This window comes from Arctopsyche grandis, chromosome 1, assembly GCF_051622035.1.
Source record: "Arctopsyche grandis isolate Sample6627 chromosome 1, ASM5162203v2, whole genome shotgun sequence".
Lineage (NCBI taxonomy): Eukaryota > Metazoa > Arthropoda > Insecta > Trichoptera > Hydropsychidae > Arctopsyche > Arctopsyche grandis.
Genome location: NC_135355.1, coordinates 6,248,868 through 6,270,528, shown reverse-complemented (window position 1 = coordinate 6,270,528; position 21,661 = coordinate 6,248,868). Strand labels below are relative to the sequence as shown.

General features: G+C 31.8%; 1 protein-coding gene across 1 annotated transcript in view; it reads right to left on the bottom strand.

The window, feature by feature from the left end:
* stan (Protocadherin-like wing polarity protein stan) overlaps positions 1 to 19,965 on the bottom strand; it is an 85,312-nt gene extending 65,347 nt beyond the window's left edge. The window contains exon 1 of the mRNA XM_077427160.1: positions 19,844 to 19,965. The gene's annotated coding sequence lies outside the window, so the exon portion shown is untranslated. The remainder of the gene's footprint in view (positions 1 to 19,843) is intronic.
* Positions 19,966 to 21,661: the final 1,696 nt, after the last annotated feature.

The following is a 21,661-nucleotide window of genomic DNA, read 5'->3' as shown; positions in this document are numbered from 1 at the left end:
TCTACGGGAAGCGATCTTGAACGTTGCCTTTGGTGCTACTATTGTAAAGGTATATTTCATATCTTGGTAAAATAAATTGCAAGGTAGCGGTACAAATTGACGAGTGAAACGTCGTCGAATATCTAAACAAATCAACGGTAAACGCGGTGAGGTTAAAAAACGAGTCTAACCTAATCTAATACTCCAAGAGACGAATCAAACGCGTGTGTTAAAAGTTCCAAGTGAAGGTAAGCACATCTAATTGGTGGACGCAGTTCAAAAAGGTTAAATCACATAGGCCATAAGGCTTATATCATAATATGATATAATACGCATATTATTATATAATACGCACGTTTGAAGACGCGTCCGTTTAGATACGAGAGGGTTAGTGTAAAACCCTGTTCCCGTATAATGTAATATATTGTAGGCCTTGATTAAGTTCAAGTGTATAAATTCACGGGGTGTATTATTAAGCATGTTCAATTAGTGCGAGATAATTATCTTTATTACTAATTTCCTTAAATTTACATATGTGTGTAGGAATATAGTGTGTTACTTCAACTACCTTTCAAAACATTAATGAATGAATACTTTTTAAAAATTTAGCATACATATATGAATCGCCTCTCTTCATCACTAGAGACACGTATTTTGGGCATCTATTTTTGTCAATTTTAGCATTTTCATTTTGCATTTTAGCGTTTTAGGGCATTAAAAATGTTCAATTTTAGCATCTATTCTTATGAAGAGTTTAATTTTAGATTATAAAAAAATTTCGATGAATTTTAATTAAATTTATATACATACATATATACAATTTAAATACAACACAACAATTAAAATATAATAGAAAAATTCAAAAATGTTTTGGAATTAAAATTACAATGAAAAAAACATGAATATAAAAATACAAAGACAAAAAATATGAATATAAAAATATAATACCAATTAAAATTTATTAAAACTCAACATGGAGCATATTTCTACAGATTATTTTTTGAGATTCGTACGACGATCGGTAAGAATTATATTGTATTTACTGAAATACCTTTCAGCATCCACACTATTGACGGGACACCAAATAGATGTTAGAGCTGCACAACCAAACTCTTCATATTGAATTTTTGTTGCCATCAATAATAGCAATATATCCGGCGTGGGTTCACTTTTTATATTCTCTATTAATTGTCTAAAAAAGTGCTGATATCCTTCCAAACATTGAGCCTCTGTTATACATTAAGCAATGGCAGGTATCTAAAAAACAAAACTGTTTCTTTAACATTAATATTGGATTTTGTACCTGCCACAGATGGATTGAATAGTTTACTCAAAGTTTGGAGGAATAGATTTGTCTCATTTAGTCTTGAGTGCGAGTCTAGTTTTAAGACGCTTTTTTAAACAGCCTTTTGGATACAACACTCCAACTGTCTTCTTTTGTTTACAGTAGTAGACAAAATCAGTTGCTTGGTTTCGACAGGAAAAACACCGTCTATTATAAACTGCAAGCTCTGTTTTATACCCTCAATTTCTTTACATAATAAATGGGCAAAGGGATAGGAATACCCTTCTAAATTGTCCATTAATTTTATAAATTTTATGCAAATTTTACTTTTGTTTGTTATTTTAGCATCTATTCGCATATTTTACGAATTTAGCATCTATTCCAAATTTTAGCATCAATTAAGCAAAATGCCCAAAATTCGTGTCTCTAATCATCACCCATACATAACTTTAAATTTCTTATATAACAATTAGCTATCCCCATCATAATATTTCCAAACAAAATAAAATGAATAACCATTATTTATTTATATATAATTTTAGCTATTAGCTAATTTAAAAAAATACATATTAATAACTTAATATTATTAAATATTGCGCTGTTTCGTCTCGCTCTATCATACATATGTAAGCCGATTTTGACTTGCACTTAGCTAAAACTTGCCTGAACGTTCCGAAACGTGCGTTGCTGTATAGTATGAACAGAAACTATCGTTAACGTGAGCTCCTATGCTGTGCTTTAGCCGTGAACTGCTGGATATTATGAATATACTTCAAAGCCGTTCTTGATTATCTGGATTTGTCAAAGCCGTTTGTGATTAGTCGCTCATTAAATATCTTTTTTTTTTCGATTCAAATAAATTTAATAAAAAAACAAATGAAGACTTTTTCATAATTTTCATTTCATTTCCATTTGCCGAGCGAAGCCGGGTAGCCCCACTAGTAGATTATAATATCAATAAAAATATAAAAAAACGATTGCACGCGTGTAAAATCAATTTTTAAGTACATAAGATTGTTTTTTGACGTTTCATTTTTCATCCTTCGATTTTTATTGTAGAAAAACATAAAATATTCACATAGCTACGATTCGATTACTGAATTGATTCAACAGAATTGTCTAGTTAAATAAAAAAACGTAAAAATATTCTTAGCTAAACGGATAATGATAATTAATTAATAAAAAAATTAATAAAAAAAATTTATAAAACTAATTAACAAAAATGGCGAAATCAAAAAATAGTGTGGCCAGAACACTATCCTAATAAACATGTTTCAATAGAAAATACTCAATATAATATAGTATTAACAGTGGGAAAAAATCACAAGTGAAAATACGTAATTTTGACTTTTGATTTGAACTGGATGACTACTTAGAGAGATTTGAAAGCTGAAAAGTACTACAAATGAAAGATAAAATACCCGACTCTAAATTCCAATATTCATTTTGAACAGAAAATTAACAGATTTTGAGAAATCGACCGAACAACACCAAGATATAGAAAAATCGCGCGATTTAAAAAACACATATATCTCCGAATCTCGAGCCAATCAACACTTTTTATTACCAGATTCGTTTTCACTGGGCAAAGATCTATAAGAAAAGTCATATCCCGTCTCTGAAACATTTTAAAAGTCGTCATTTATCGAACAGTGTTATTTGTAAGTACTAAAGATTTTGTTTTAAACCAAAATTAAATTCCATTATAAATCAAAAGCGTTCCGTACGAACCCGTTATCGGCCGAAAAATCGCAACCCTTAACTGAAAATTTATTTTAATCTCAATTTTCTCGGCAGAATTTTCGCGCATAACGTCCGCCAAGGGACGTCATAAAATTTGACACGTTTCTGATAATTATTTCGGCGAAACATTAATATAACAATAACAAGGCGAAGGAAGGGCCGACTTTCAAAGTACGCCGCGGCGATTCCGTCGCAGATATTGAAAATCAAAATTCACAAGCTACGAATGCGAAACGGCAAGAAACTCCAATTCAATGTGAATTCACAATGAAAAATTCATCGCGAGAGAAATTTGAGAGTTTTCAGTTACCAATTTGCAGAGTGGGTGCAAAAGCGCGAATTTTAACTGTCACTGCGGTTTGCTCAGGTGTACTGTGTGTGTGTGTGTGTTTGTTAATTGGTGAGGTAAAGTCAGGTATGCGAGCCAGTAGTAGTCCGATTGGCCAGCGACGGTTGATCGGCCGCCAAAGATCGTTCACCTCGAATGCACTATGAACACACCAGCCATACACGATCTGCTTACTATTACACACACACACAATATAAATTATCATACGTAACTTGCGCAATTTATTTTAATACTAAAAATAAAGTATTTGGTAAAAGTCGGAATTCTCGACAGGGACCCTCTAGGCTCGGAAGCGAGGCTCGGTCGACCCGCTCCTTCTTGTCATTGGTTGCCCTTTGCGAGTGCTCTAGTATTGCCATGCCCTGAATTATGTAACTCGACTTTTGCCTGATGAAATACTCCGACATATACTGCCTGGTTCGCATATAATTTCGGACGGTTGGGCAGCGTACAGCGTAAAAAAAGATATATAGTTTGGATAGATATTCCGGTGTTTGGGTCATGAGGAGAGTGGGAATGGACAGTATCGGGGCGACGCGCTATCATCCAATTGTCAAAAATTATAATTTCACTGATAGGAAATACTTTTTGATCAGCATATAAATAAAATACTGATAAAAAAGGATTTATTTGCTGATAAAAAAATAATTATTTCCTGCAAAAAATTAAAAATTTACTGATCGTTTATTATATTTTAAGTTAAAACTTCGCTCAGCATTTGTAATATAAACAGCGTAAACATGGCGAATGTAATAGTAAATATTCATTTTTTTTTATTAAATATATTTGAATCGAAAAAAAATAATATTCAACCAATCGAAACGGCATAGAAACTGACTTGTTTTCGATTCCCAACCAAAAATAATTACAAAGTCTCTTTCGAAATTATATATTAGATTACTGATATTTTTTTCATTTTTTACTGACCACTTTTAGAATTATAAATAGAGATAAGCGCGAAAATGCACTGAAACAAGATCCTATTTTTTTGCTCTCTAGAGAGCAAAAAAAAAGGTTAACAATATAAATTGACAAAAGAAACCCATTTATTTCGAGCTGGCGCATCCTAGGGCCGCTTACTGATTATTAGAGGTAGGACCGGAAGCGTGCCGTTTATTGTTCAATTGTTGTAAATCCTTTGTAAAAAAGGTTCGGCAAACCTTTAAGAATGCATTTACAACATTTGAATAATATACAACCCCCTCAGGGTCCGGGCTTTACTGATTATAAACTAACCAAATAAATTTTTGCCTTTTATTTGTTTGTGACAAACATCCTGGGTCCGTAGGCTTTGCCGCCGTCCCAAGTATTTGTAAAAAATAATAATGAGTTTACTTTATTGTTGGTGAGACTGTTTACAAAAAGTTATTCTAGATTTTTATAATGAAAAATAGAAAATCCTTAAAATTAAACCGAGATAGATCCAATTTCAAAAACAGTCAATTTCACAGCAATATCCGCATCGTAATGATTGATGGTGCTCGTGGTGTTTGCCATACACTCGACCAAAACGATTATTTTAATTGCTCCAGCAAACTGAAGACCGTCTGTCTGCTTGTGTAGTTCAAGTATAAAAACAAACAGCGGTATAAACTCTACGATTGCTTGCTTTGTACATGTGTACATACCATCGATTGCCTAGTTACAAGTACACCACTGTCAACCAACCGGTCGATCGCATCTTCCTATCCATCAGGGGTGACCAACCTGCGTGAATAGCAGAAGCCGCATTCCATAAACTCCATAATTTTAAAATTTAAAACACATTAGACCGACCGAAGTGTGCAAGAGCCGCAGCCGGCCCGCTCGCCTCAGTTTATATTAATAAAACGACGCGGCAACCATCTTGCCTAAATGTAAAGCTTAAATGAAAACTTTAATCAAGAGAAAATAAAATATTCCACAGCAGAACAATTAGCGAAGTACTTAATTTTGGGAAAAATGAAGTGGCGTAAATTTCCAGACCAATTACAATATTCTCTCGCGAAAAGCGAAAACGACCACCGCCAATACTTTTCGCAAATTACTTCTTCTCTAGGCACTGATAACAAGTATGAAGGGGTGCGGGTGGGAAAAGAGGGCTCGGTTATCTTAAGTACCCACCTCTCAAAAGTCGGAAAAGTTTTAATTACACCGCGAATATAAATGCAAATTAAGAGATTTTTGGGTGAGCAAGTCGAACGTGAAGCGTGAAAAGTCTAATACATCGTCAGACGACATTTAAAAAAAAATCGGATGTGACCGTTCCACAACTTTATTTTCTGTATTTGAGAAATAAAAAAAGTATAAAAAACGATAGTGAAACAAATACACGTTCATACATACCGACTATGAGAGCATTTTTAGTAAGGAAACTCACACAAGACAAAAGTTCTATGTATATACATACTTCCGGTTATAAAATTTTTTATTACACACAATTCACCATAAGTATTATAAGCATAAAATATCAAGAAGATAAAAATAATTTAAAAGGTCAAAATAAAATAATGAAATATTGTTTAAAAAAAAAACTACTTCCGCCTTACGAATCCTGACCAAAACCTTATCAGCTCTAAGTTAGTGCATAAAGAATACAAATATAAATTTTCAGCTTGATACGTTTAGTGGTGTGGAATAAATCGTGTGGTCACAACGTTTTTGACTTTTCTAAGAGGAAAAAATCCCACTTCCGGTTTATTCAATTTAACGATTTTCTTAATTTTCATCAAATTAATACAATGATTATACTTGAATTTTCTCGTGAAGAGCACACGTATTTTAAGGGTCGAACAAAATAGTGGAAGAAAAATCGAGTAAACTGCCACTTATTTCCGGTTGACGGGTGTTTATAACGTGTTATTAAGCTTCAACTTATAGATATTTATTTATTTAATTTATTATTTTATAATAATAATAACAATAAAATGACCAGTGTGACAATGAAATATTAAATATGAAATTTCACTACACTAAAAGGTTTCTAAGCAAAACATAAAAGACCTCGATTTTCTCGAGTAAAAGTACTACTTCCGGTTGAGGTAAAAATATTTAAAAAATATTAGTTTATATAATTTATAATTATTATTACATGTACAAAAATTCAGTCTGATTCGTTGAGTAGTTTGTAATTGAATTGAATCCAAAAACTTAAAAAAAAAAAGAGGACACCTATGAGGGAAGGTATCATTTCCGGTCATTTTCTTAAAAAATTGACGTTGTATCGATAAGCATTTTAGTAACCGATGCCAAGTTTCAGTTCGATAGGACTAGCGGTGTTCAAAAAATCCTTAAAATAAGACACACACATTTTTTCTAAGATCATGAAAACGTGATCAGTGATCGATTCTGAATTCGAATCAGTCGAAACCTCATAGAGCGAATTTTCGCACGATCACAAAACTTCATCTATTGTTACTACGTATGTACATACACACAGATGAAGTAAAAACCTACGTATGTATGTACATACATAAAATCGACACATCTATACTTTAGCCATAGGCAAAATTCACAGTCGACAAATCTCGAAACAATGGCGGGCGAAACGTGTAAATCACGACGAAACATTTATTGAGCGTATTTACACGTCCAGTTGTATTGTTTTCCGAACTAGTCCGTTATAAGGCATTAAAAAACCAGATTTATTTATTTTGTATGTATGTATGTGTGTGTTTGTGTGTGATTTTTGACAATGAACAGTCTGCTAGAATTCAAATTACAACGCAACATAGGATTTAAATCGACCGGTCCACAAATTAAAACCAGGCAATCGTCAACCATGAAAGGTATTCGAATTCGAAAGTTTCGTTCAACCGTCAGATAGACAAGAGAACTTTTCCGCTGTCAAATATAATATAGCCCACTCGTATATCAGATAGAAATATTTGTTGAACCCAATTAAACGTCTAAAATTTTAACTTTCACAAAGCCACATACATATATACAAACATACATAAATACACAGGTATAGTAACATATTATATCAAGTTAGAAAACTAAACGAATAACGATTGAATCCGCAGAAAGTAATCGAATATGAAAGGAAAAGTTATAGGTGTAATATTGTAATAATATAGCAAACATTTAATAGCATTCTGCACTCACTTAAGCCGATGCAAATACATACATACATACATATATCTAATAATATTATTCCATCACAATATTGTGTTTATAAATGTTATGTCAGTGTATTAATACCAGGATCAAATTTAGCATAATCGCTAGAAACAACGAGTGTGTTAGCTTTCTTTAGGCTATATTCATATTGCATATATAATGGAGGCGTGCTTATACGAAAATCACTAAAATAATATACATATAACATATGAAATAGAGAAGAGTTCATCTACAGACATTCACTAGTGATTTACCGTTCCCTTTCTGCATGTCCATATGTATATGATTGATTGCGATAAAACAAAAGGAGCAATGAATCGATAATACAGACAAAAGCGACTTCAATTTCGAAAATTACTGCTTAATTGTGAGAAATATTCGAATATTTAAAAGAATGCGTCTGGAATTTTCTGAAATTAAAAATGAGACAATGATTTGATGGGTAGAATTTTTTTCACTTAAAGAATATCTAAAACCATAAATAGCGCCCACGTTAATATAAAGGCGCAGACACACAGAATCGTACGCGGCACGTGCTATTTTTAGAATCACAGATCTAACAAATCGGTATTTTTCCCCCTTTTTTCTTGCAAATTTGAGTTCTAAGCATCTCGAGTTTGTTGAATATTATAGAAATATGCTACCTACATAATGTTTTTTCGCAAATTTGCTGTTTATCAAAAAATGTGTTGATTGTCCATAGATGTCCCTATCGTAAGTCTCTGAGTACTTAAAATTAAAACATTGGAATAAATATAATATAAATATTATATTATAATATAAATATATTAAGAAGTATGGAACGCTGTATGCTCGGCATAACAAGGAAAGACAGGAAGCAGAAAACATGGGTGAGAAGTATGAGAAGGGTAGTGGACATAGTGGTTAGAGTAAAGAGATTGAAATGTCAATGGGTGGGCCACGTGGCTAGAAGAATAAACGATACGAGAAAAAAACAAGTGCTAGAATGGTACCCGAGAGAATGCAAAAGAGTAAAAGGAAGACCGCAGGGAAGATAGGTAAAATGTGTGGGGTGAAAATGTATGAGAATTGCGCAAAACAGAGACGAGTGGAAGAGTTTTGGAGAGGCCTTCATCCAACAGTGGATGGTGAGTGGCTGTAGATGATGATGATGATGTATTTTATAATTAATTCTGCACACTTTAAACTATTTGAATGTTTTTAAAAATCTTATTGCTATAGTATTTGAAGAATACATTGTAATGAGACATCTTCGGTGCCAGAGAATCGAAAGGTAAAGCCGCATGAGATCACAACATTGCCCAATTTTGTAAGCCCAAGGCAACAAACAAACAACGACTAGATATACCCATTTCGCAACAAGAAAAACAGTTGTTTGAACACTGACAATTTTTTTGCCCAACTGAGCACACCTCATCTTCCTTCCCATGCAATGTAATCAATATTCACTCCTCGCCATCATTTAAATCATCAACTAAACTTACAAAGGCATTGGTATAATCATAAAAAAATATACATATGTACATATAACCAGCAGAATACACTAGAGGTTAGCGTATAATGCTTTGAACAGAGTGGTCACGGGTTTAAATCCCACAGGTTTCTTCTGACCAGACCTTGTATTTGTGACTCCAGGTCGATCGTTTCTTATCAGAGTTTGCCAATTTATCTGATTTTCATTGGCAAAAGTTCCAACAAATTGGCAACCTTACCCATTTTCTCGCAAATCTCAAGTTTTCAGCAATATCGAATTTCGCTGAATTGAATAAAATGCTGTAAATTTACAAATTTTACCATAAATGTCTCTGTTAGTTAATTAATATGTATTTACTTTGTATAACACTAATAATACTTGTATCAAATGTACAATGTTTTTGGCCAGGATGGCGCATTGGGATTACCCGTTAGGCCTTACGTTTTAAAAAATAAAAAAATATATATAGTATTTATACCAAGGTATATAGTATATATACCAAGCTGTGCCCCACATTCGAAATTGTGCCAATAGACGAGACTTTCGCGACTCTTGCCACGGTGCAATTCTCACAATACAAAATCGACCCATTGTATGCAATTATGTCACGCGTGTAAAACACACTCCACATACATACATACATACACACAGCATCGATCAAAAAAACTCGTCCCGATTGCGACGCGTCAATTTTATTCAAATTCGAATCCGTCAATCGAACCGGTCAACGCCAGGCGCGTTTAAAATGTGATTCATTACAATATTAACGACCGTTTTATTTTTTCATCGAGATTATTTTCGCCTGCGAACGAAAGCCCCGTTTAAGGGGGAAATTTATGGCCACCGTTCGATTTTCAGAATTTATAGTGGAGAATCTCTCAATCTAGAGCCCCGAACCGTGATATTATATTATTCGACCGGTTGATAATGATAGACATTCGGACAGTGGGAATAATGTCGGTATTTCGACCGACTAACCAAGGAAGTACGAATACCCGATGTATGTATGTATGTATGTATGTACGTACGCAACTAATTAATTCGATCTCAAAAACGGGTTTTAGTCGATAAGCAATGATCCGTAATAGTTGATAGAAAAAAATGTATATACGAACTTATGTATGTACATACATAGATATCTAATACTAACGCGATACTTTTTATTTCATAAATTGAATAGGAAACGCCTCAGACTGTTGCGCCGATTCAATACGGAAAAGGAAGACGCAGAATCAAATAAGATATGAGAGAGATCTCTACTTCCGTTTGAACGATTCAATTGAAATTTCTGCAATACATTTCTAAATCCGTAACATAAAATGTCATATATTATTTTTTAAATAAAATAAAGACATTTCACTGATGACTTTTATCCGTCAACGAGAGTTAACAAAAAATCGTTTATTTTATCGAGGTAAGCCAGTTATCAATAGAATTTTTATTATTAATCCACAAGAATAGTCGAAATATGATTTTTCTAAGTTCAATTTTATTTAATTCTCATATAAAGATAATTTGATATATTATCCCTATTAATTCAATTCAGATTCGTGTAAATACGAGTAAATACTAGTACGAGCTTTTTGCTCGCAATTTTACCGATTTAAAGTTGGTCAGAACACTATCAAAAAAATAGTGTGGTCAGAACACTATCACAATTAACATTTTTCAATAGAAAATACTTAATATAAAATAGTATTAACAGTGGGAAAAAATCCCAAGTGAAAATACGTACTTTTGACTTTTGATTTGAACTGGACGACCACTTAGAGATATTTGAAAGCTGAAAATATATCTCCGAATATAAGCATATATCTCCAAATCTCGAGCCAATCAACATTTTTTATTACCAGATTCGTGTTCACTGGGCATATATCTATAAAAAAAGTCATATCTCGTCTCTGAACCAAAAAAAAGTCGTCATTTGTCGAACAGTTTAATTGATTATTTTTATTCTACCTGTAATAGCACGAAAAATATACAATAAAAATTATATTCATTTTCGATACCATACAAAACGACATTGATTGTTCAAATAGGTTAAATTTCGTCTTTATCTAAGTGCCACCAACGCAGCAAGGATACGACAATGACTGTCAAAATGACAATCATTTAAACACGTCACATTGATAAGAAGCACGAAAGAAAACTCAGTTTCAACAATAAGTTATAAATGGTAACATTTCTCAGTCTAAACCCATACTAAATATTTTATTAAATGCGACATAGGTTTTTAAGCTCTTTTTCCTATTATGCTTTAGATTAACATTAGAATAATATAATACTGTGATTAATAACCAAATTAACTTAAATTGTAAAATAGAAAATGATCAGTAGATCAGTAGCTATTAAAATAGATATAAGATGTATTGTGAACATAATTTCGTAATAATAAAAAGCATTTAAAAATTAAATGCGACAATGCATTACAAAGATATACATATACATATGTACATACAATGTTGTCTGTTAAAAACGACAATTTACAATTTGCGTTCGAAAATACAACATAATATAAATATTTAAGGGAAAAGCTCTCGGGAGATTTGAACGCGCAATAAGACCGAAACGTATAATTGGGTTATCTCCCCCACAATTACATTGCAGGTACTTGTTTTTAAATGTAACAAAATGACAGCCATTACGGTAATTGCGTAAAATTTCAAAATTTGCTTTCGTTGCGGTTCAAAAAACACACAATAATCATAAAAAAAGCGAAAGGATTCGACGCACAACAGAGGAGACGAGGTGCGAAACTATGCATTCCCATAGCTAAAACTCGATTAGGTATGCTGAAAACGTGGACAATGCGATTATACGAAGCTTATACGTAAATAATTTACGCGTTGTGAATGTAAATTGCGATCAAACGACCGGAGACCATACCTATCTACATCATACTTTGTAAATATTTCACTTTTTTTTCGTTTCGCTTTGTGTCGTTGTGGAAATGGAAGAGGCAAGTGAAAATATAAGAAGCTTAATCGCAGTTATTCAGCATTATTGTCAACCTGTAATATTTATGGGTATACTTATTGAAATGAAACAAATTTCACGCTCGAAAACAAAGCTCATGTAAAATCTAAACAAATATATAGATATGTATGTATTGAACATCGCATATTATCGTACAAAAAATCAAAAGGTGAAGATTTCTAAAAATTACTCATGTAGGTTGGTTCCTTTAAGTAAAACCACAGTCAAATAAATATCCTTCATTAACTTAAAATGTTCCAAATTTAGTTTTCGATTGTATTGATTCGACGGCTGTAATATTTACGTGAAAAATATCAAAAGAATAGCAATCAATTTAAATTCAAATTAATTAAAACAAACAAACAACAACTTATTCAAATCAATGTATACTTTCGTTTGTTTTTAAAGTACGTTCTTTTCAATAACAATATTTTCAATACATAACCTGTTCTTAAAAGTTATGTAAATAAATAAATAAATTCAAAATGAACATTGAACGTTGAAAAACATTTTACTCGAATCTACACAATATGTACAGTTTGTATTGTTATTAACATTGAATCGACAAGTCTTATCTTATTTTATTAAATCACATAAAATAAATTGCCTTGATAGGAAAAACTTGAATTATTCCAGCATCTACAAACTCAATATTCGATACAAATTCAAAAATGCACATACATACAATATCTGTGCACTAAACCGTTGATGTTTTATCGAATATAACAACTGGGCCCTGATTATTTTCACACCCTGTGCCCCTCTTATTGTAAATGTTATGCTGAATTTTACGAAAATAAGTACATATAGATAATTCTGTGTTTTTAATTCAAGTTCAAATGCTATACCAAAACATCTAAGAATATGAAAAACAAAATGGCGTCTCAAACTATTTAAAACAAACGCCACAAACTGTATCTTAGAAGCGCAAAAATACGCTATGAGTGTAAAAGGTAACAGATACTAATTCTTTATTACATATATGACATACATATATAGATCACACATGTCATAGATCAAAAACTAAAAGCCCTGTCTTCCTCCGATCGACAGCTTTCCTTGAGTTTTCCACGATCAAATTTTTCGTCGCATTTTCGTCTAACGTAATGGTTTCACATAAACCGTAAATACGCAAGATATCGTGTGAAAATTTAGCGTCTAACGAGCGTATTTCGTGAAAGCCACATTGTTTCAGCGACTCTCGAGGTGGTTCTTGAACTTGAGATCGCAATCTCGAACGCAAAAATAAAATATTATATTATATATATTACTACAACACAATCTCGGCTATCGGCACACGTTCAAGTTCACGAAAATACAATGCGACCGACACACGACTTCCGCAAATTATACGTAAATCAAAATATATTTTGGGAAAAAATCGAACGATAATAATATAATTGAATCAAGAGTGAAACTTTCCATCTAAACGCTTTATATCAAATATATACATGTCAGAAATACGCCTTTTGGAATTAATAGGCAATTTTAAGTTCAAATTTGTACCATTAATCATACGGGAATTAATTAATCAAATTCAACTGCGAATCAGGATCGCGTCAGTTATACGAGTACATATCGCCATCAATCCTGGAGGCTCAGATCTTCAATTAGGGATTTTAAAAACCAATATAAGCCCGTACAGTTGAATTTGAATCAAACTTAATTATCTCCCGTGTATACATACATACATACATATATCAATGAGAAGAAATAAAGAGACGTATGAATTTAGGATGGAGTGCATTTGGACGAATGAATGCTGTTTTTAAATCAAAAATGCTACTTTAACTGAAGAAAAAGATCTTAGATCAATGCGTTTTGCCAGTGATGACGTATGGATGAGAAACTTGGACATTGAACGCCAAAATGCTACACAAAATCCAATGCACTCAAAGAAGTATCGAACGTTGTATGCTTGGCATAAGGAGAAAAGACTAGAAACGGAATACGTAGGTGAGAAGTACGATAAGGGTAGTGGATATAGTGAAGAGATTTAAATGGCAATGGGCGGGCCACGTAGAAGAATGGACGTAAGATGGACAAAAGAAGTGCTTGAATGGTACCCGGGAGAATGCAAACGGGTAAAAGGAAGACCGCAGAGAAGATGGATGGACGAAATTAGGAAAATGTGTGGGGTAAGAAGGATAAGAGTTGCGCAAAACAGAGACGGGTGGAAGCGTGTCGAAGAGGTTTTGTATGGTGAATGGCCGTAGATGATGATGATGATGATATATATCGATGATTATAAATGACCGTAATATGCGAACTATCGTTGATGGTTTACAAAGCACCGAGGAAATAAGCGAATCATGTAAAACAGCACGTAACTTAAATTTTTAGACGGGGAGCAGAAGCTTGACGCCATCATTATGGTCGTTCAAAATTCATCGCTGAAACACGCTCAAATTCAGTCTCGATTATCAAAATCGCTGTAAGCGATTGTCAAAATGTTATTATAATTTATGAAAGCACAACACGAAGCCCGTGTGCGTCAAACGCATTCACGTCAAGGGGTTTATGGATTATATTACACAATATCTCGACATTTTGGCGCACGAAAAAGGATTTTGAGATTTTAAGATTTGATATATCAACTCGTACATGTACATATGTATGTATGTGCACAACTTATTTTTGAATAAGAACTATTTAACATGCAATTTCCAACTATTGTTCCAATTTTACATTTTTTTTAAAGGAATTTCCCATTTCTCACATTGAGTATGTGTACATTTACTATGTATGTACATATATATTATATTATTATACTAGGTTTCCTAACAGGTCGCTTTTCAGGAGAAAACTTCCTCCTTTTTTTGTTTGACGAAATTCTTTCTTTCTCTCTTTTTTATCGATATGTAAGTATGTAGAATGTTTTTTTCTATAATATGCTCATATATACGATAATATGCTCAAAATGTTCTCGTTTTTTTTATTTAACTGACTTTTAAATATTTTGTAATGATTAAATAAGCGTTTATGATTTTTTAATAATAAAATAAGCATTCACAACTAGTGAGCGGACCCAAAACGCGCCGTTAATTGTTCAATTGTTCGCCATGCTTTGTTAAAGGTTCACCGAACCTTTTTTTTTGCACTCTAACTTTGTAAATAGAGTCAAACCACCCCGATTCCTGGAAAAAGCACGCTCCCTAGCCACCCTTTTTTATAACAGTGTTTGGAGTGTTTGAATTGCGTTGTTCTAGAATTGTTGAGAATCAATGAGTGTGTTATTGAAATACATATCTACCTTTATTAAGGATATTTATAAGAAAATTTGATATAACCAATATTTCATTTAACTTATACATAGGTGCTAACTACGAATGATTGCCAGAAATTAAAAATAGTCTAGGCGATAGAAAATCCAAAATCGGTTTTATGTCAGAAATCTAATATACATATAATTTCGAAAGAGATTTTGTATGTATTTTTGGTTGGGAACATCGAAAACAAAACAAAGTTTCTATGACGACTATTCGATTTTATTTTTTCGATTCAAATGAATTTAATAAAAAACCGAATGAATATTTACTATTAGATTCGCCATGTTTAAGCTGTTTATACTACAAATACTGAGCGAAGAATCGAAAAAAAATATATATTCAACCAATCGAATCATCATAGAAATTGACTTGTTTTCGATTCCCAACCGACAACACACACTAAGTCCCTTTCGAAATTATATATTAGAGTAGCTGAATGTGACATATGCGTTGCAATGTCACAATAACGCATGCAATTCCCGTTCCCGTTCCCGTTCCCTTTCCCGTTCCCGTTCCCCTTCCCGTTCCCATTCCCATTCCCGTTCTCGTTCCCATTTGTCGTAAAAACGCAGGCAGCGAACACGTTGTTCGCGATGTGAAAACATTTGAAATTGTAGCTTTGCAATGACACTCATTCCCGTTTTTCCCGTTTCCGTTTTTTTTTCACAGTAATCTTCCCGGACATGCATACAACAAATCCTGAAATTTCCATAGCAATCGGTTTAGTGGTTTAGAAGCCTATTCGAGACACACACAGACATTCATTTTTATATAAATACATATATGTACATAGATTGGTTTTTCTTTTCTTCCCAGTTGGCAACTCTACTATGTGTCTAATATTTATTTATATTGAAAAATTCTAATGTTTATATACACACACTGAACTGGTGACTGGTCAAAAAAATAAAATATCAAATTTAACGACGAAGAAAGTTCATTATATGTATTTTTATATCAAGTCAAAATGAGATGTGACATTTGATATAAATACCGAGAAGAGCGAATCGTGCCGGAAACTGGTCGAATTCCGCGACAGGCTTCACCGAAGGTGTGAAGCCTTCGTGAGAAATTGATACGGTAGTCGTCAAATAATGTCTGGTCCACATTAAATTTAAAATCGTATAATTTAAATGAAGATTTCGACAACAAAAAAACAACTGTGAATCATACAGCCGACGAACTCGAGGCCGAAGCTCGTTCATTACATGAAAAGATAATGAGATTTTTTTCTTGCGACTGAGCGATAATTTACAATTTTGTGAAAATTAGCCACGTTTACAACGTTAATTGCAGTTTTAAAATAAAAAAGAAACTTTTCATATAAGTGAGTAGGTGCATATTATATTTTATAACAAAATACACATACGTATACATATGTAAGTATACGACAGAAGCGTAGAATGTTTAAAACCCAGTTCATTGATTGCAGATTTGAATCTCAATTGGCACGTCGGACTGATAATAATCTAGAAAGAAACCAGTTCTTAAATTAAACTAAAACTGCCAACGAGAGCGGCCAACACGAGACTTTCTCTAAAGTTGATCTCAAAAATGGACGAACAATGCAGAAACACTCTATATATTTATGTACCATTATGTATATTTCAAAAGTCCACTTTTCTTCATTTCGAGAAATATCTCGCAAAACCGTTTTGCTTTTAACAATATTTAAAAATATAGGTAGCCTGTAATACGTTTGTTCTATTTTTCTGGACATATGTATGGAATTAAGTAATTGTTTTAATTTTTTTGATTTTTAAATGCTTACGAAATTATGTTCACAATACATCTTATATATATTTTAATAGCTAACTGATCATTTTCTATTTTACAATTTAATTTAATTTGGTTAGTAATCACAGTATTATATTATTCTAATCTGAATGTACAGCATAATAGGAAAAACAGCTCAAAAACCTATTTACAATTCTTATAAATGCTCATAATACATCTAATACATAATATTAATTAAAGACTCTCCAAAGTCGATGACCTAAACTAAAGCAAATTGTGATCTATAGGTAAGTCGTACAAAAATAGTGTTTTTGTAACTGAAAATTTGACCTCCGCCACTTTCAAATATAACCGCACATATATATGTATGTACAATGAAAAAAATTCGATATGTTTTTTAAAATAATTCCTTAAATGGGAAAAAATCAGAAACCAAATATTATCAAAGAATGCATAGCATTCTTTACAGCAGTGACAATAAAATATACATATATTGCAATAAATGACGCAATCGTCAAATACTTCGACCAGAGAATTCAGGCATTTATTGAATATAAACGCAGACATCCCAAACACATACAAATGTATTGTATAGAAAGGAGCGGTTCTAAACTACGCAAAAATGTTAAAATCTATAGAGACTGATGAAAAATCTTACCTAGCCGTGAAGAAGTTGATAATGAAATTTCAATTAAATAATAACTAATATAACTACTTCTTCGTCTTGTTATATTATATTATATAAACACTTAATTCTAAATTACCATATTATGTACATACATACATATGCATGTATGTAGCTGTAATAAACATAAAAGTATTAATCTTATTCAAAATTGATGACAAATTCGAGTATAGAAACGGAGAGTTCATTTAACAAGAATTGGTGAAACCAGGCCCACCGGTTTTGAGCAACTCTTATACATCTTAGATCTTACCCCACACATTTTTTTTTAACTTTATCTACCCATCTCCATTGTGACATTCTTTGCAACTTGTTACATTCTCTCGGGTAACATTTGGACACTTCTTTTGTCTAAAGTTCGTGAATGACTCTTAGTAACAAATATTTTGTGTATATATGTACATATTACATACATTTTTTTTCTATAAATATAATAACACTAGTGTTGTACCCGATGAAATATCATCGAATGGGTGTTGGCATATTAAGTTATTAAATAAAATAAAAAAAAATTAAAATAATGTGTCGGTCCTGTATGTCAGAGCATCGTAACCTGTGCACCGCGGTAAAATGTGTTCTCCGAACAGCACTTAGGCCTAATGCGTGCGAGTGAGATCGCGTGTGAGGGAGAAAACAGATGTTAGTTAGTGTTTTGTCCCTATGCATATACAGAATAACTAGCGACTGCCTATGAAGTACATATGTATGTACGTAGCTGACAAACTCTACGAGTCGTAAACAATGTGTGCCGCGAATATCCAAAGGTTACGATGCTGTGCTGTATTCGATCCGAACGCGGTCGAATTTTTCTCAAATATCTTTTAAATATATTTAATTGTTTAATATGAAAAAAATGGTATAAACTACCTACCTACCTACATATAAACAATATAAAACACCAATAGAAAAATTAATTTATTAATTCAATTTTCAATAGATGACGTTAAATGTTCAGAGACTAATTTGCCAAGAGGAAACATTGCTAGCAAACAGTATATATAGCAGTTTTTTTTTCGATATTACATATATTCGTACAGTTTATTGGCAGTTTTTTAGCTGTGATGTACATATGTATGTATGTATGTTAAATTGAAACGACTATTATAGTACGGCGAGCGTTATCGAAAATGGTTACACGACAATTGGTGCAAGTCCAAAAGGTTCAACGACAAAATGTACCCGCGACAAAATGTTCACGCGACAAAATGTTCACGCGACAAAATGTCCACGGAAATAATGTTCAAGCGACAAAATGTTCAAAAATCCTAAATTTTTAATATTATTATCAAATAAAATATTATCCTAATTATTTTCGGGTACATTTTGTAGTTGAACCTTTTGGACTTGCACCAATTGTCGCGTCCCCATCGCAAATACACACACACACACACAGAATAGCGATATTACATATATACATATACATATATAATATGATATTTTTGAAGTCTTTCTGGTATAATTTCAAAATAAAGTACATATGTATGTACAATAAAATTGCTGCATACATAAATCGAAGAAATACTTTTGCATTCCAGAATATTTCAAATGATTTTTTTTTATTTTATCCAAAATAGTGATGCATATTAAAATAAGCAAGTAATGTATGATTTTCATTAAAATAACTAATAAACGATTTTTTAATATCAATGTAGCTTTGAAAAAAATTGACAGATTTTCACCGAATAAAAATATTAAAATTGACGATGAATATTATTCCCACATATGTACATATGTTAAAAAAATCAAAAGTTCACCATAAGTGAACTTTTAAAATGTTAAATCGTAATTACATATATAAATTGCAACGAACAATAAAAAAAGTACGAGCGTGTATGGCGGGATTGATCACGCGAGCTTTTTCGCGCAAAATATTATAAACCCCACGGCTATTTGCCATTTTGCAACACGCTCTAAAAGGTCTACCATTGCATACACGACAAAAAAAGTTACACGAACAAAATAAATCGTTAAATTTAGATAAACGCGGAACAAAACGAAATCACAAAGTTTTTCCGGGAGTTTTCCGACAAGTTCGAATCGAAACGAGCAAAAAGAAAAACACGTTAAAAAAGTAAGCAGTAGATTCATATAAGAAATCCGTAAATGGATTTTGCAATAACGCGTCTGGTAGCATCCTTATGAGGAGGCACAATATAACGACACCTGCTCGGCAGGTTACCGTCTCTACCTGTGACGATTACTTCAACTTTCACGTGTGTGAATTGGCATTGTGACCCTTTTGAAATTCGAAATGGAAGCTTACCCGACATGAGAAGGTGAAGTTTAATCCATTCGTCGGTGGAAACGCGAAAGCACGAAACAAAACAATACAACACGAGACAAATCACAGAGTTACGCGCTCCGCTCGCAAGCCGGCGAACTACTGACGAACTTTATTTCCCGAACGGCGATCGCCCGTCGCGCTGTTCGCCAGTGTGTGCTAACGTTGCGCAATGTTTGTTTGCGTTTTCGGTTTTACTGGTTTATGGTTTAGATGATTTGTATATTAAGTGAGATTTGATTAGGTTATTTTATATGTATCGATAGTATTTTTTTATAAATATCATATACGGTTTGACTAAATGATAAAAATTATTTAAGTTTGTATAATTTCTATATAATATTCAACTATAATTGAATATTATATGTAAATTGGCCTATTGAACTAAAAAAATATACTAATGAATATTTGACGGTAATTTTTTTATATATATGTACATACGTACATATGTATATGTAAGTATTGAATCATTATTCATTATTAAGAGCAGAGTTTCTAGTTAATAACAAAAAGTCCTTTTGTTTGCAATTATTTTTTTTTTTCAATTGATACACAATTGAAGTGTTTTGTGATCAATTCAAGTTATATTCAATGCATAAAAGGATAATTTCACTTTCAAAATAACTTTTGATTATAATATATTGTCAATTTTCTCTTGCATTTTTTATAAAATAACTTTTGCTGTTTGCAAAATATGTTGGTGTTTAATGTGGATTGCTGTAGGTGTATGTTTTTAAAATATAAAAAAACAGTAAAAATAATTTATTCTAGCCTTAGACCAAATTTTAAATGTGTATAATATTTGTAATATATAGACATCTATGAATAATTTATAAAATCTTTATTTTGAATTGGGTTTGGCAACTGGGTTGAGTATTTTATTTAATTTTTAATTTCATTTATTTATTTTTATTTTTTTAAATCTAGAATTGTTTTGAAAATTTGTTATTTTCTATGTAAATTATAAATAAATTGAATTTATTATTTTTTTGAAAATTTGTAATATAAGTTATAAATATAATTATGATCGTTATAATATATTACTTAGATTTATCATGTTGTTTTTTGGATTTAAATAATATAAATTGGTGGAAATAAAATTTTAATGAAAAGCTTATTCAACTTGCTCAATGTTTTGTTTATATTTTTTTAGAAAATTCTTTTCAAATATTGTATCTTATAAAATATAAAAAGCATGTTTGAATACTAGGCCATGATTTATTCTACAATATCTCATTTACATACATACATATATGATATATAATATATATAAATATGTATGTATAATACAAAAAATTCATACAATATGTGATATAATCATGATTCCTGAAATGGATTATAAATATATAAAAAAACATATCGCTCTTTCATTGTTTATTATATTAATTTTATTACTTATTAATGGGATCTACATATGTACATATAATACATACATACATACATAATGGTTTATTATTTGACCTTGACAACAAGCAAATATAACAAATGCACCCTAAATTCAAAATGATTTGATAATGGACACTGTTTAACCATTTATGCAAATATTATAACTATATATGAATACACATTTTTCGTTCTAAGCTACGTATTACATTGTTTATATGTATTTTATACACCGGCATACATGAAAGATTGCATCCAAGGGAAGAAAAAATGCCAGAATATTTGGGAAAAATAGAAAGTACAAGAAATATAATAATATACTTCGATCAACATACATACATACATATCCAAACTTTTTGTATTATAAATTTCACAATGAGGTGCGTTGGGAATTATTTTTTAATTTTTATAAAACAA